Raw genomic sequence first — 13,348 nt, 5'->3', positions numbered from 1 at the left:
TTTAACTTCAAATTGACTGAGACGAGGCTACTGTTATTGATTTCCAAAAGACTTTTGAATGCAGATAGCCTGCAAGATTTGATGGCTAAGAACTTCTACAATGAGCCTCGCTTTTTCAGTGACTTATACATATGGCTGGTAAATAATTGTGCTTAGACCACATTCTTGTATTGCATTAGGAAAAAAAAAAATCCTTATCAGGACCAAATGTTTCCTTTTCCTATTGCCATTTGGCCAAACTGCTAAAAGACAAGACTTAATAATAGGGCCCTCCCAGTGAGAGCTAGTGCTTTTTGTAGCAGGTGCACCCACCTCTGCCTACAGAACTGCAGCCCAAACAATCTGCTCAGAATTGCTGAGAAATCAGTAGAATATGCTCATGACTCAGCCTGTTAAGCAGGAGGACTGTTATTGTTATTTTAACTCCTGCCAAAGTATGTGGGTAATTCTCTCTCTGTCTCCACTCAACCACAAAAGGTCCCTCTTTAGCACCTGGGCCAAGAAATAAGTTTTGGATCACTTAAAGCCATAGTAGGTTGGGCACTGGTATGACTGACTGCCAATTGAAGGTACAGTATGGACAGAGTAAGATAGGTTTTCATAAAGGCAATTTCTGATATCCTAACTTGCCCACAGAATTCATTTATAGAATGCTTAATCTGCATTCAAAATTATTAACACAGAGTGCAGTGGATCAGGGCTAAGTGCTGATGGAGTTGTGATCAGCACAAACCACGGTATTCATTTCACCAGAGAGGATGGTAGAAACACCAGGTTTGTGTTCTCTTTTCATGGCTGTTGCAGTATTGTGGTCCTATTTATCTTTCTGTTTTGAAATGTCCTCAACAATATAGTCATTAAGTGCTGCTTCTTGAGAATATTGCGAAAATGAAACACAAAATGAGAAATTTTCAGCCTGCTTTACAAAAAAAATTGTCTTAATGGATAAATTTCACTTATCTATGAATAAGAAAAGGAGCTGACCATCCTCAGTGGAGGAAAGATAGCCTCTTTAATAAATGGTGTTGGAAAAACTGGATGTCAACCTGCCACAGATTAAAATTAGACCCTTATCTTTTGCCATGCACTAAAAAAAAATCCAAATGGATTAAAGATCTAAATATTAAAGCAGAAACATTAAACTTGCTGGAAGGTAAGTTAGGCAGAACTCTGGAAGACATTGGTATAGGAAAAGACTTTATGAACAAATCCTCAGTAGCACGGGAACTAGCAGAAAGAATCAACAACTGGGATCTCATCTTACTAAAAAGCTTCTGTACTTCAAAAGAAACCATTAGCAGAACTAAGAGACAATCTACAATGTGGGAAAAAATTTTTACCAGCTGTACCTCAGACAAAGGACTATTATCAAGGATATATAAAGAACTCAAAACAATCAGTCCCCCCAAATATAAAGACCCGATCCAAAAATGGGCATCCGAAATGAACAGACATTTCTCATACAAAGAAGTAAAAGCAGCAAGAAAATATATGAAAAAATGTTCCACATCACTGGTCATTCGAGAGATGCAGATGAAAACAACACTGAGATTCCACCTCACCCCACAAAGAATGGCTGCTATCAAGAAATCACACAATAACAAATGTTGGCGGGGTTGTGGGGAGAAAGGAACCCTCCTCCATTGTTGGTGGGAGTGCAGACTAGTGCAACCACTATGGAAATCAATATGGAGATACCTCAAAGAGCTTGGACTGGAGGTTCCATTTGACCCAGCCATCCCTCTGCTGGGTATCTTTCCAAGAGAACTAAAAGAATCATATCACAGAGAAGTATGTGCACCCATGTTTATAGCGGCACAGTTTGTAATAGCTAAATCTTGGAAACAGCCTATTTGCCCATCTGTCGGAAACTGGATAAAGAAGTTGTGGTTTTTCTATAAAATGGAATATTACTCAGCCATAAAGAATGAGAAAATAGATTCATTTGTAGGAAAATGGATACATATTGAAGATATACTCCTAAGTGAAATAAATAAGTCACACGTGTAAATACCGAATAGTTTCCCTGGTGTAAATAATCTGCAACAATGCATAAGATTCTAATAAGATTACTGACATTTAGAAATGGGAAGAAAGGAGCTAAAGGTGTAGGGAAGGTGGGATGGGTAGGGGAAGAGTAAAAAGGGAAAAGGAAAAAATGCGAGAGAATGAAAAGATGAAAATAAAGTGTTTGTAGATGGGGAGGGGAGGAGGGGGTGAAGGGAGGGCAGAGTAAAGGGAAAAAATGAGAATCAAGACTTGTCATGTAGAGGTACAAGATCCCAACAATGAATGTAAATGTACTGTATCCCTAAAATGTACCAATAAACTCAATTAAAGCTGAAAAAAAAAGAAAATATTTAAATCTATGCTGTAGATAAAATAAAATCTAAAAAATACTGAGTTGTGGCAAGTTTTGTTTAGTTAAAAGATTGCATGGAATAATACATATTTTCTGCTCTTCAACTATTTTTTCTCATTTCTATGCAGCTAATTTGGCCTGAAATTTGTCTATGTGAGATTTTTGGGTCATATAAATTAAGATTTGAGGTTATAAATCAGCAGGTTTTCATAATACTATATAATCATGGGTCAAAAACATGAACATCTTTAGCCCTGCAGAAGTGACAGTCACTGTTAAGGTAAAAGTTAAAAAACAATTCTTGAAAGCCAATGACAGTCATTGATGTGCACTGAATAAAGCGTATGTGCAAAGCATCTACTACCACTGGTTCACAACAACCATTGTATCCCTTCTTATCCTTCAACAAATGAAGGCCAACAAAACAGGTGGTAGCTCTAGATGTTGGTGACAGCTTAGAAGTGACGCTGACTTTGTCCTCAGTGGGAAATGGCATGGATGTGATATCAGGAGGCGGGGAGACCCAGTTCATGTAGCACTTTGTTGGTCACAGTAGGGTTGTGGGTTATTCTAAGGAACCTTCGTGGGTTTTGAACAAGAGAATCACATCAATTGATTCATATTTTTACCAAAAGGACCATTCTGACTTCTGTGATGACAATGAACTAGAGAGATAAAGGTTGAGTAAAGGGAGCTAGCACAGTAGTAAAAGGAGAGACAGCAGATTTAAATGCTAAGTGGAGATGGTGAATCATGGTAATATTCTGGACAGGCAAAAGCTTGGTATTATGATTTATGAGGCTTAAAGTAGTTAATAGGTTGTGAAGGCTGGAGAAAAAATATTCAGAGCAGTGAACTACTGTACTGTAATATTAAAGGGAGTTTTTACCTGAAAACGATGTGGATTCTGTTTTAATTATTAAGATTTAAACATAAATCAATCTTTACAGGTTGAATTATGTATGTTATGTTGGAAGTATCTAATCCTAAATTTTATACAGTACAGTACTTAGCAATATTAGCACATGATTGAAAAGGGCTTTATTTACCAAGCATTTTTATTACTATTACACTATTCAGTTTAATGAAATTGGTATGGTTGGGTGATGTCAAAGATCGTCATATGAATAAAAATTTATGAAAAAAATATATACTTAAATGGCTACATTTTAGAATCACTGAATGAATCTTCACATTCACCACTAGCCTGTTTTCTCATTTTTGGCAGATATTGCATCTGCCTTGCCTTTTAAATATGTCTCTAGTTTGCATACATAAATGCCAATAATTATTGTTGGAATAAATGAAACTTCCATTTATGTGCAAACAATTTCTAGAATTAACTATAGTGTTATGAAACAATTTGAAGAGCATCTCTTTTTTTTTTACTTCTCCCTTGATATTTTAAGAAAATAAAAGAAATTGACATGGCCCCCCCAGAAGTATTTTTCTTTTAAGTATCTTAAATTTCAAAAGTAGTATTTCCAGTATATTTTGGAAAACTCAGCATTTCATCTATGGGGAAATAACACAAATTTCAATTATGATGTTATAGCAAAACAGTAAAAATCATGGTTCCCATTAGATCATCAAGATTTTACAAGCCAATTTAAAAAAATGTATTTCTAGTTGGAAAAAAAACCATATACAAGCAGGACTGGCATGCTATAAAATGAGGAACTTAAGATTTCTTATACACAAATTCTAAATGCTTTTGTAAGTCATGTTTAAACAATTTCAGCATTAAAATGTTAAATAATTTAGAAAGTAATTTAGAAACCATAGTAAGCACCAGAATATAAAAATATTCAAATGAGTCATTTTTTTAACACTTAGCAAGAGCCAATCAGATATTCATGTATCAATTTGGGTGAATATAAATATAATGGTAGGTGAAGGCAAGCTGTAAAAGAACATCTTCAGCCAGTGTACATATTTATGTACACTTTAAGATGTAAATAATCATATGATTTTGTTTTATACACATGTCACACACATATTAAAAGACACATGGGAAAGTTATTTAACATCATGACACCTCTTAGGGAGAAAAGAGGCAAGTGAGATAGCAAGAAAAGCTTTTCTTCTTTCTATAACAGTTTATTTTCTTAGGGAAGATTTTAATACAGCTGGATATTAGCATTACTTTAGTTTAGGTACTCGGATATTTAGTATAATTTAAAAAATATTTTGCTTAGAAACTTTGTTTCTTAAAACTAAAATAATACAATAATAAAGGCAATAAACTAACTGCTGTCTGCCTTGTGCCCATATGTAAAATGGCATGATCTTTGCATCATGAAATTCATCTTATAGTCTGTTTTATAAGAAACAAATTAATTTTTATGAAGTCAAATACATAGGAGCATGTTTGGCAAGCAGAAGGTGCTGAGAAAATATTACTGGTATTGTTAACCATAGCAAGAAAGACAGGCTTGGTACAATCATCATTTCATGGAAACATCTTTGCATTCTCTAGTAGTGTCAGTCCAAACACCATGCTATCTTAATAATTCTAGTAGCTGTAGAATTCATAAGTATATTTCTCCTTTACCAAAATGAATTGTTATTTACTTAAGAATTTATGAAGCATAGCAAAGAGCTATTTTTCACAACTGTGGGTAATTGCTAGTAGAGAATGGAGGGTCTTACCTATCCAAGAATGTGGCAAAATGGTAAAGTTCCTTATGTTGTGTTTGCCAAGGGTTGATAATAAGTTCTGTCTTCTTTCTGTAAAAAATTAGAAAATTAATAATGCCATTTTAAATCCATACACACAGACTACATCATGTACCTTACTGTAAACCTGAACTCACAGCTTTTTTATGTGGGTAGTTATGAGACACCAAGATGGATGTCAATGGTTCTTTATAGTCCTCAAATATTGCATGTTTATAACTTGCGAGGTAGTATGTCAGATGAATGGGACAGAGTAGAAAAAGACTAACTCTGCATGCTTGTTCTCTTTTTTGCATCATTCCAATAGTGCTTCATACAAGGGAGAGTAAATTTTTAAATTGTTTGCAGCTAATAAATAGTAGGCAATCGTACTCTCTCCCAAAAGAATACATTCATTCTGGTAAATTGTTAATTATATCCAATAAGCTTTAAAAGTCTGGGCCTCTAGCCCAGTCTGCATTGACTTTTTCCAGCACAGAATGGAAAGAGGAATTTTTTGACAACTAATTAAATATTCTCTCTGGAGTACTAAGCTTATTTTGACATTCAGAATCCTACAAGTCATTCTAGATTAGTATTTCTGCTTAGAAGAGCCACTCAAAACAATATAGAAAGCTCCTTACTACGTGGTAGCTAGAATAAACAGTTACTTAGAAGGTACAAGTTTCTTTTTTATCCCAGAAAACACTCATGTGTAGTCATCCTATCTGTAGAGGAGAATGTGCATTGCAGAAGTGATTACTGACCTAAGGCTTACTTTGAAGTCAAGATATCATATATTAGGTATCTAATCTGAATCTCCAAGGCTGTTACATCCTTAGGGAAGTGGTTACTCTATAGGTAAAAAGCTTGGCACCCAAAATATGATAGCTACTAACTCTACAAAACCCAGCAGGAAATGTAAACTAGGAAAGACTTAATTACATAGAGATGGCTCAATTCTTCTCTATGACCCTCTGAAGAGTAATGTGAATCTGGACATGACCAAAAAGATGTTGATTTAAAAGCAACACATATAGAGTCGGCCAGGTCCTGTATTCAGTGTTTTTATGTGTATTAGCTCATTAATCTGTGAGCATTCACACACAGTAAACAAGTCTCTCAATGAATATTAAAGGCAGAAATGCTTAACATTAAAATAAGCACAAAGAGTTCCCTGTAATAATTTGATAATTATTTTAGCAAGACAGATTTGACCACCCAAATCTATGCACACAGATTTTTTCCCCTTTAATTCACCTCCTTGGTTCTCAAAACATTATCATAAGGAACTTAAGAGCATTTAAAGAATTGTTAGGAGGAGTTTTAGTAGGCAAATTAAAACATTGTAGACTGATTTTAGGATAAATATAAAATGTTGGACCAGTGCTGGGCCTTGTTCAGAGCCTTTGGAATTTAATAAATTAATATTACATAGATTGATTTATTTTTAAGAGAGCATGCCTGCTTATGTTAAGTGTGCAAGGACACAGTGTGCATGTGTGTGTCTTATACCCTACTACAAATATGAGAAAAAATAATTTTGTAGAGTAGGGGTCAACAAACTATGATCCATGAGTCGAATTAATCCCATCCCTACCTCCTCTTCTAAGTACAGTGTCAATAGTCACCTATTCATTTCCTTGTGTCTGGTCAGGTTTTACGCTGTGATGCCGGAAATGGGTGTGCTTTGACAGAGACTGTGTCTGGCAAAGCTTGAAATGCTTCCCGTCTGGACTTTTGCTGAATGTTTGCTAATATACTTGATGTCATTTGATTAATATTAAAAACAATGCTTTAAAATCCCTCTTTTAATCTTTCCCCAAATCAACTCAGCAGTTGTATACAAGGGAAAGTGAAATTCCAGCTTGAAACAAAAGCCAATTCCATGCCCCCCACCTCAAATTGGGAAATTATTGGCTTAAGGATAAGATACCTACAAGTCATAAAGAAACCCCCATTTATTCTATATCTTGACTTCTATGGGTTTTGTTTCTTACAAAATGAAAATTACTATCTTTTTTTCTAGGCTTTATTTTCTGAGAGAGATAAATGTCATGTGGGATTTACTTTTAAAATTATGAACTACTCCACTGCACAAGGCACATAAAATCATATAGCTATTTTCAATTAACACAATGCAGTTAGAAGCGATAATTTTCAACATATATTAAAAGGATTAAATTATATTAGCATAGCAGCTGTTATGAGTTCATGCCATAGTGTTAGTATTAGATATATTCTATATTAGCTAACATTTATATAGCATTTTTATGTGCCATTGTTCTGTTTACTTTGGATATATAAATTCATATATTTTTCATGATCATGCTTTATTATTACCTTTACAGATGAGGAAACAGGCAAGGATAGTCTGTGTGTCCTCTCCAGAAAGTGCCAACTTTTTCAACCAAACACTGTACTGGCTGGCTCTAAACAGATACTGAGAATTGGCTTTAGGTCTTTGACTCTGGGTAAAGATAATTTCGAGTATCTTTCATTCAAGTATCTTCATGGTTTTTCTGAGTAACCTTATTGCACTAATGGCAACTTTCAATTTACCAGGAATACTATTCACATGTATTATTCAGCATATTTGGCTTCTTGTACCAATTGAAATTTATTCCTCTACCATTCTGCCCATTATTTTTGTCAGGTTGGCTTACAAGGCTTTCCAGCAGAGGTTGTTAGGGCCAGCTATGAATACTATTGAGAATCACAAATGGCAACCCCTGACAAAGCTATTCGGTGAATAATGACATCCAACAGCTCTTCTGCACAAGACAGAGAATGGGGTATGTGTTGTATGTTAGCATCACAAAGCAAGGTGAATACATCATCTGGAGAGGAACCTAAGATAAATAAACAGATGTTCAGCTATAAACTAAATCAATATAAATGGATAGTTACATAAATGGATTTTCTTGCAGTGCACTGAGGCTGGGTAGAAATACGTGTTTGACTGTAGGGGCATGTTTATGTGTAAGTTATGTGCCACCTATAGCCCTGAAGTTAGAATGATAAATTAGTGCAAGCTTTTAGACTCTCACGAAAAAAATATCAAGGTGTGGTCTTCTCAACTGATGCTAGAATTCATTTTTATTAAACAACAACATCATCAAGATAAAATCTCGTGATTTTTTGGCCAGGATATATTCTTTATTTCCCTTCAAAACACATTTTAGCCTGAGTACTGTTTAGTTATTTAATTTCATGTTTTGATACGCTTTACCAGATAAGCTAACACTGAAATACTTGATATTATTGGGAGGCTAAATGCTATTTCCGAAGGCTCAGCATAACCTCCGTGACTAGAATTTGGTTATTCAGTCAGCTCTCAAATAAACAATAACATTATTCTCTACTTCATCTAACAATCGCTCTATGAGAGCTTGAATAGTTCATGTAATTCAGTGTATCTGTTCAGAATTACAAGATTGTGGCTATGGAGGGCACTGCTAATACCTTTGGGAACATATCCATGATCCAAACAGTCATTAGCTAGGAGAACAGTAAGACAACATCCAGTCATTCAGTTTAAATGCTACTGAATCATTTCTAACCCCTAATATCTTTAGAATCAGTTCATCATCACAAGTGGAAAAAAGTTATGGTGAACTAACGTCACTGGTAGATGAATAGGTTAGACAATGATCTTTTTTAGAGGTTCTTTTTAGAAGAACATTGTGCCTTTTTGCAAAGGAAATATGTTTCAAATACACACATAAAAAATTAAGACCTGTTAACAAAATCCTTATTAAAACACATAAGGCCTCCAGTTGAGCAGAGAATCTAGGTAAGGTAAACAATAACGTAGCCTTTCATCCCCAGACCTGATATTCCAGGCTGTTGCTAAGAACTAGCAGGCTACAGTAAGCTGATTTAGTAGAAATGATCTTACTTTGTCCAAGCTCCTCAATATAATTCGAAGTAGTAAAAATAATATACAAAGAGGTGAAGGATAAAGGATGGATTAGTTAGAGAAGTCAGACTTAAGTTGCTGAGGCTTTTCACAATGAAAGTTTATTTCCTGTTCACACAAGTTCTGATAGGAGTAAAGTGACTGATGTTCCTCTCGGTCTTAGTCACATTCTCTTCACTGGGACAAACATTGGACAGTGGCTCACATTTTTCAGAAGTTTCTGTCCCTAGTCAGCAGGCTCTGGCTTGGAGGAAGGGCCTGCCTTGGAGAAGAGCTACTACTCATATACGGTGGCCAGGAAGCAGAGAGTGAAAAGAACAGGGAGGGAGATGCACCTCACCAAGACACAGCCCCAGTGACCCACCTCTGCTCACCAGGCCCCACCTCCTAGCATCACATTTAGCTAGGGTGTCCCCTTGCTTCAGTCACCCTTCAAAAGCTCTACCTTGGAGAACATGACACTTTGGGGTGACACCCAGACTTATATAAACTGTAACAGCCTCTCTCCCATGCAGTAACTTAATCCAACTCAGGGCCTTTGGGATCGCAGAAGGGAAACAGGCATTCTCAGGGCTGAACACCGGCTCTTAATGAGGAAGCGACAACGTAGGTCACTTCCTCTCACCACTCATTAGACTGAATTTGACTTCACTTCAATGCAGGCAGTTGAGAGACACGGAGGATGAGAGGCTATTTGGAGAGAAGTAAATGTGTCTCCGGCAAAGTGAGTAAGTCACGGTGAGACCGGTGAAATAGCTACTTTATATTTTTTCTTCTTGAAAAGAAATAATTATTAGCTTCAAACTTATCTTGCTAATGTTTTACCATATGATGATTCTTATAAAGATAAATATTTTACTTTATGCAGAAAGTATGAATTGGCACTGCAATATATAGAACTGCAGGCAGAAATAGGGCGTATGCATCCGTATTTTTCTTATTATTATATTACACTTTTGTTTTCTGCTCAGAATCAGGATATATCTAAAGAATTATAACATTTCTTTGCTTGGTAGAAAACCGTTTGTTCTTTTGTTTCTAATTTGCTTACAAAAATCAACCTTTTTATTTTTACTTTATCAGTTATTTTTAAAATTAATTTACTGGTACACTTTTAATATACATAATGATAGCATTCATCATAGGAAATTTGAAACTGCACATGATGTATCTTGATTCTTCATTTTTCCCCCTTTTCTTCTCTCCCTTTTGGTCCTTATTTACCCTTTTGGTTTCTCACCCAAAAGAACCAATGTGATATTTAAACACATGTGACTGATTTATTTCACTTAAAAGTATGGTTTCAAGGTGCATCCATTTTAAAGTGACATAGAATTGTGTTTATTTATCATATGCAACATGATGATTGAAATATATATTGTGGAATGGCTGAGCAAAATGAATTAATATATGTTACTTCGCAGTTATCATTTTTGTGGTGAGAACACACAACTTACTCTCAGTATTTTTTTCTTCTCTTCCCTTTCTCTCTCTGTCTCTGTCTCTCCACACTGAACTACATCCCCTGCACTTTTTAAATTTTATTTTGAGACAGAGTCTTGCTCTGTTGCCAGATTGGGCTGGTGCTTGTGATTTTCTTGCCCCAAGCTTCCAGAATGGTGGGACTGCAGGCATGTACAACTATGTATCAAGAGTACAATATATTGTTATTAACTGTAGTAATCAAATCTTTTTAATTACTTCCTCCTTTCTAACTCTATTATTATTATTATTATTTTGTACCGGGGATTGAACTCAGGACCTTGCACTTGTGAGGCAGGTGGCAGAGCTAAATCCCCAGCCCTCTAACTCAAATTTTGTAACCTTCGTATCAATACCTCACTCCTGCCACCCAAATCTCTGGCGAACATCATTCTACTCTGCTTCTAGAAAACAAACTTTGGTAGATTCTCTGTATAAGATCATGAGATTTGGGGAAGAAGGATATGCCTTGCTTATTTCACTTACCATAATGTTCTCCAGGTTCCTCTGTGTAGACACAAATATCAGGAGCTAATTTTTTTAAATGGATGAATGAAAATCCATTGTGTATATTTACCACAATGTCTTTATCTGTTTATTTGTTGAATGCTTAGGTGGATTTCATGTCTTGGCTATTGCAAGTACTGTTGCAATAAACATGCGAGTATAGACCCTTTGGAGAATTGATTTCATTTCCTTTGGATATATAACTGGTAGAGGGATTGCTGGACCATATGGCAGTTCTAGTTTTAATTTTTTTAGTAACCTCTATGTTGTTTCCCATAATGGCTATATTAATTTACATTCCCATCAATATGTTCCCTTTCTCCACATTTGCCACAATATTTACTATCTTCTGTCCTTTTCCTAAGAGACATATTAACAGAACTCAAAGCTATTTAAAATAATGCAGTACATAATTCAGAAAGACAGGATTGTTATTACAAGAAAAGACTCAAAGGAAGCTGAGAGAGCACACAGAAAATTTATTTTACCAGGATCCTTCTTAATGATTTCACATTAATCTTCACAGCTCCTCTTTTGAAATGATGCTAAATTTTTGGACTTATCCTCACAGGTTTTTATACTGTGAACACACTTGCTTTTTCAATTTTATCCCCAATTTTCTACTGTCAGAAACTTTCACATCTTCTTAAGACAAGTTTTTTTTTGGTAGATCTATTAATTGCCTTTTTGCATGCCATCTGTGTAATTTTCTCCTTCTGTGAAGTACCTTTCTTATATTCATTAATTCCTATCTTCCCGACTCCTTCATTTACTTCTCTCTTTCCTGTCTTCATCCCTCCTTTCCTTTCTTTAAGTTTGCCAACCTCTCACTCAGTTGGAGCTCTTTTAATGAAAATTCACCAGGCCCTTTTCTGTCCATCACCTATGATTATGGTTTCTTACACTTACTTGCATCTTGTATGAACCACCTTACATTGTTAATTAAGGATCCTGGCAATTAAAAGAAATCCCCCCACCACACTTTCTCTGCTCTATGTAAGTCCTAGAAGCCATTTGTGTTTCCAAAATATACTTCTTCATAATAGTTTGAATTTTTTTAAATGCATGCTGTATATACAGGATAAAAATATTAAGCCATATGAACATGCAAGGCACTTCAAACTAGGCCACCATACTAGGAAATTTTCCCTGAAGAGATAATTAATTTACATCATCTTATGGAATGAAAGGTATCCCCACCTCAAAATTCTAATCTCCAATGTGATGGCAGTGGAGATAAGGCCTTTAATGAGGTAATTAAGATTAAATGAGGTCATAAGGGAGGGATTTAGTCCCATAAGATTAAGTCCTCCTAAGAAGAGAAAGAGAGGTGTTGGAGTGATCTCTTTCTATCCATGAGCACATAGAAATAGAGTAGACTTTCCTTGACCAAACTTTAGGAGTTTCTCTGAGCTCTCTTCTTGAATAGTACTTGACTTTAGCCCTTGTTCTTATAAATCCAATTTTAGCAGGAATCCTGCTAAGTCAATTTGGAGAGAATCTCACACTACTGATAACTGCTGATATTGGAGAGCTGATCACGTTCCTCATGCCTCGCGGGTCTAAGCCACCGACCCGCCTCAGCAAGAATCCAGTTTGGTAGGGTTAGCAAGAGGCACTCTTTGCTCAGTATCTTCTCTAAGTAATTTCCACCCACCAATTCTTCTCTCTGCTTATCGGCTATAAAGCCACAATAGTCTTTGCTCTGTTTGAGAGATGAACCTGAATTCTTTCCCTACTAAAAGATATAGGGATGAGGTGGCCATTCACAATCTAGGAGGATGGGCCTCACCAGAAACCAACTCAAATGGTAACTAAATTTGTAACATCTAGAACTATAGTAAATACACTGTTGCTGTATAAACCACCTGGTCTGTGGTACTCTTTCATGGGAGCCCAAGCAGCATCAGCTACACCCTCGTCATTGTCTCCCTCAGACACTATCACCAATGTGTAGAGTTTGTATTCATGCCTGCCCCACTCCACCCTTTTCTTATTACCACACTACAACACCTGTCTAGTATCAAACACGTAACTAACCAACAGTGAATGAACAATTGAGGTGTTTCAGGAAATGGAAAGATGTGCTTGTTACTTACTGGTTAACTCTGTGCATGAGCCATGGAAACTCCTGACGCCTGGCTTAATGTCTCCCTGTTCTATGAGTAAGTGGGTTAGTAAATACCAATGAATGAGAAAGATGATAGTTTATTTTCTTAACTATTCTGACTAGAAATTAATTAAATTCATTTTTTAAATAAAAAAAATTCTCAAGCTTTAGCTATGCAAACTGTTGGAACCATGGTGCATCAGTTACTAGTTTTGTAATACTGGGTAGAACTACTAGCTTTCTGGATCTTCAGTGTTAGCAATAAAATGAAGATTTTTTTTTTTTTTTTTTTTTTTTTTTTTTTTTT

At 35.6% G+C, this 13,348-nt stretch overlaps 1 protein-coding gene across 14 annotated transcripts in view; it reads right to left on the bottom strand.

Annotated features, from left to right (window-relative positions):
- Map2 (microtubule associated protein 2) overlaps positions 1-13,348 on the bottom strand; it is a 202,984-nt gene that overhangs the window by 92,919 nt on the left and 96,717 nt on the right. For all 14 annotated transcript variants that reach the window (XM_033764590.1, XM_033764591.1, XM_033764594.1 and 11 more), the window contains one exon: positions 5,015-5,092. The gene's annotated coding sequence lies outside the window, so the exon portion shown is untranslated. The remainder of the gene's footprint in view (positions 1-5,014; positions 5,093-13,348) is intronic.

Source organism: Fukomys damarensis, unplaced genomic scaffold (assembly GCF_012274545.1).
Source record: "Fukomys damarensis isolate Sample0158 unplaced genomic scaffold, DMR_v1.0_HiC HiC_scaffold_16, whole genome shotgun sequence".
NCBI classification, from domain to species: Eukaryota; Metazoa; Chordata; class Mammalia; order Rodentia; family Bathyergidae; genus Fukomys; species Fukomys damarensis.
The sequence above is the reverse complement of the archived record's forward strand: the minus strand, read 5'-3'. Positions and strand labels throughout refer to the sequence as shown.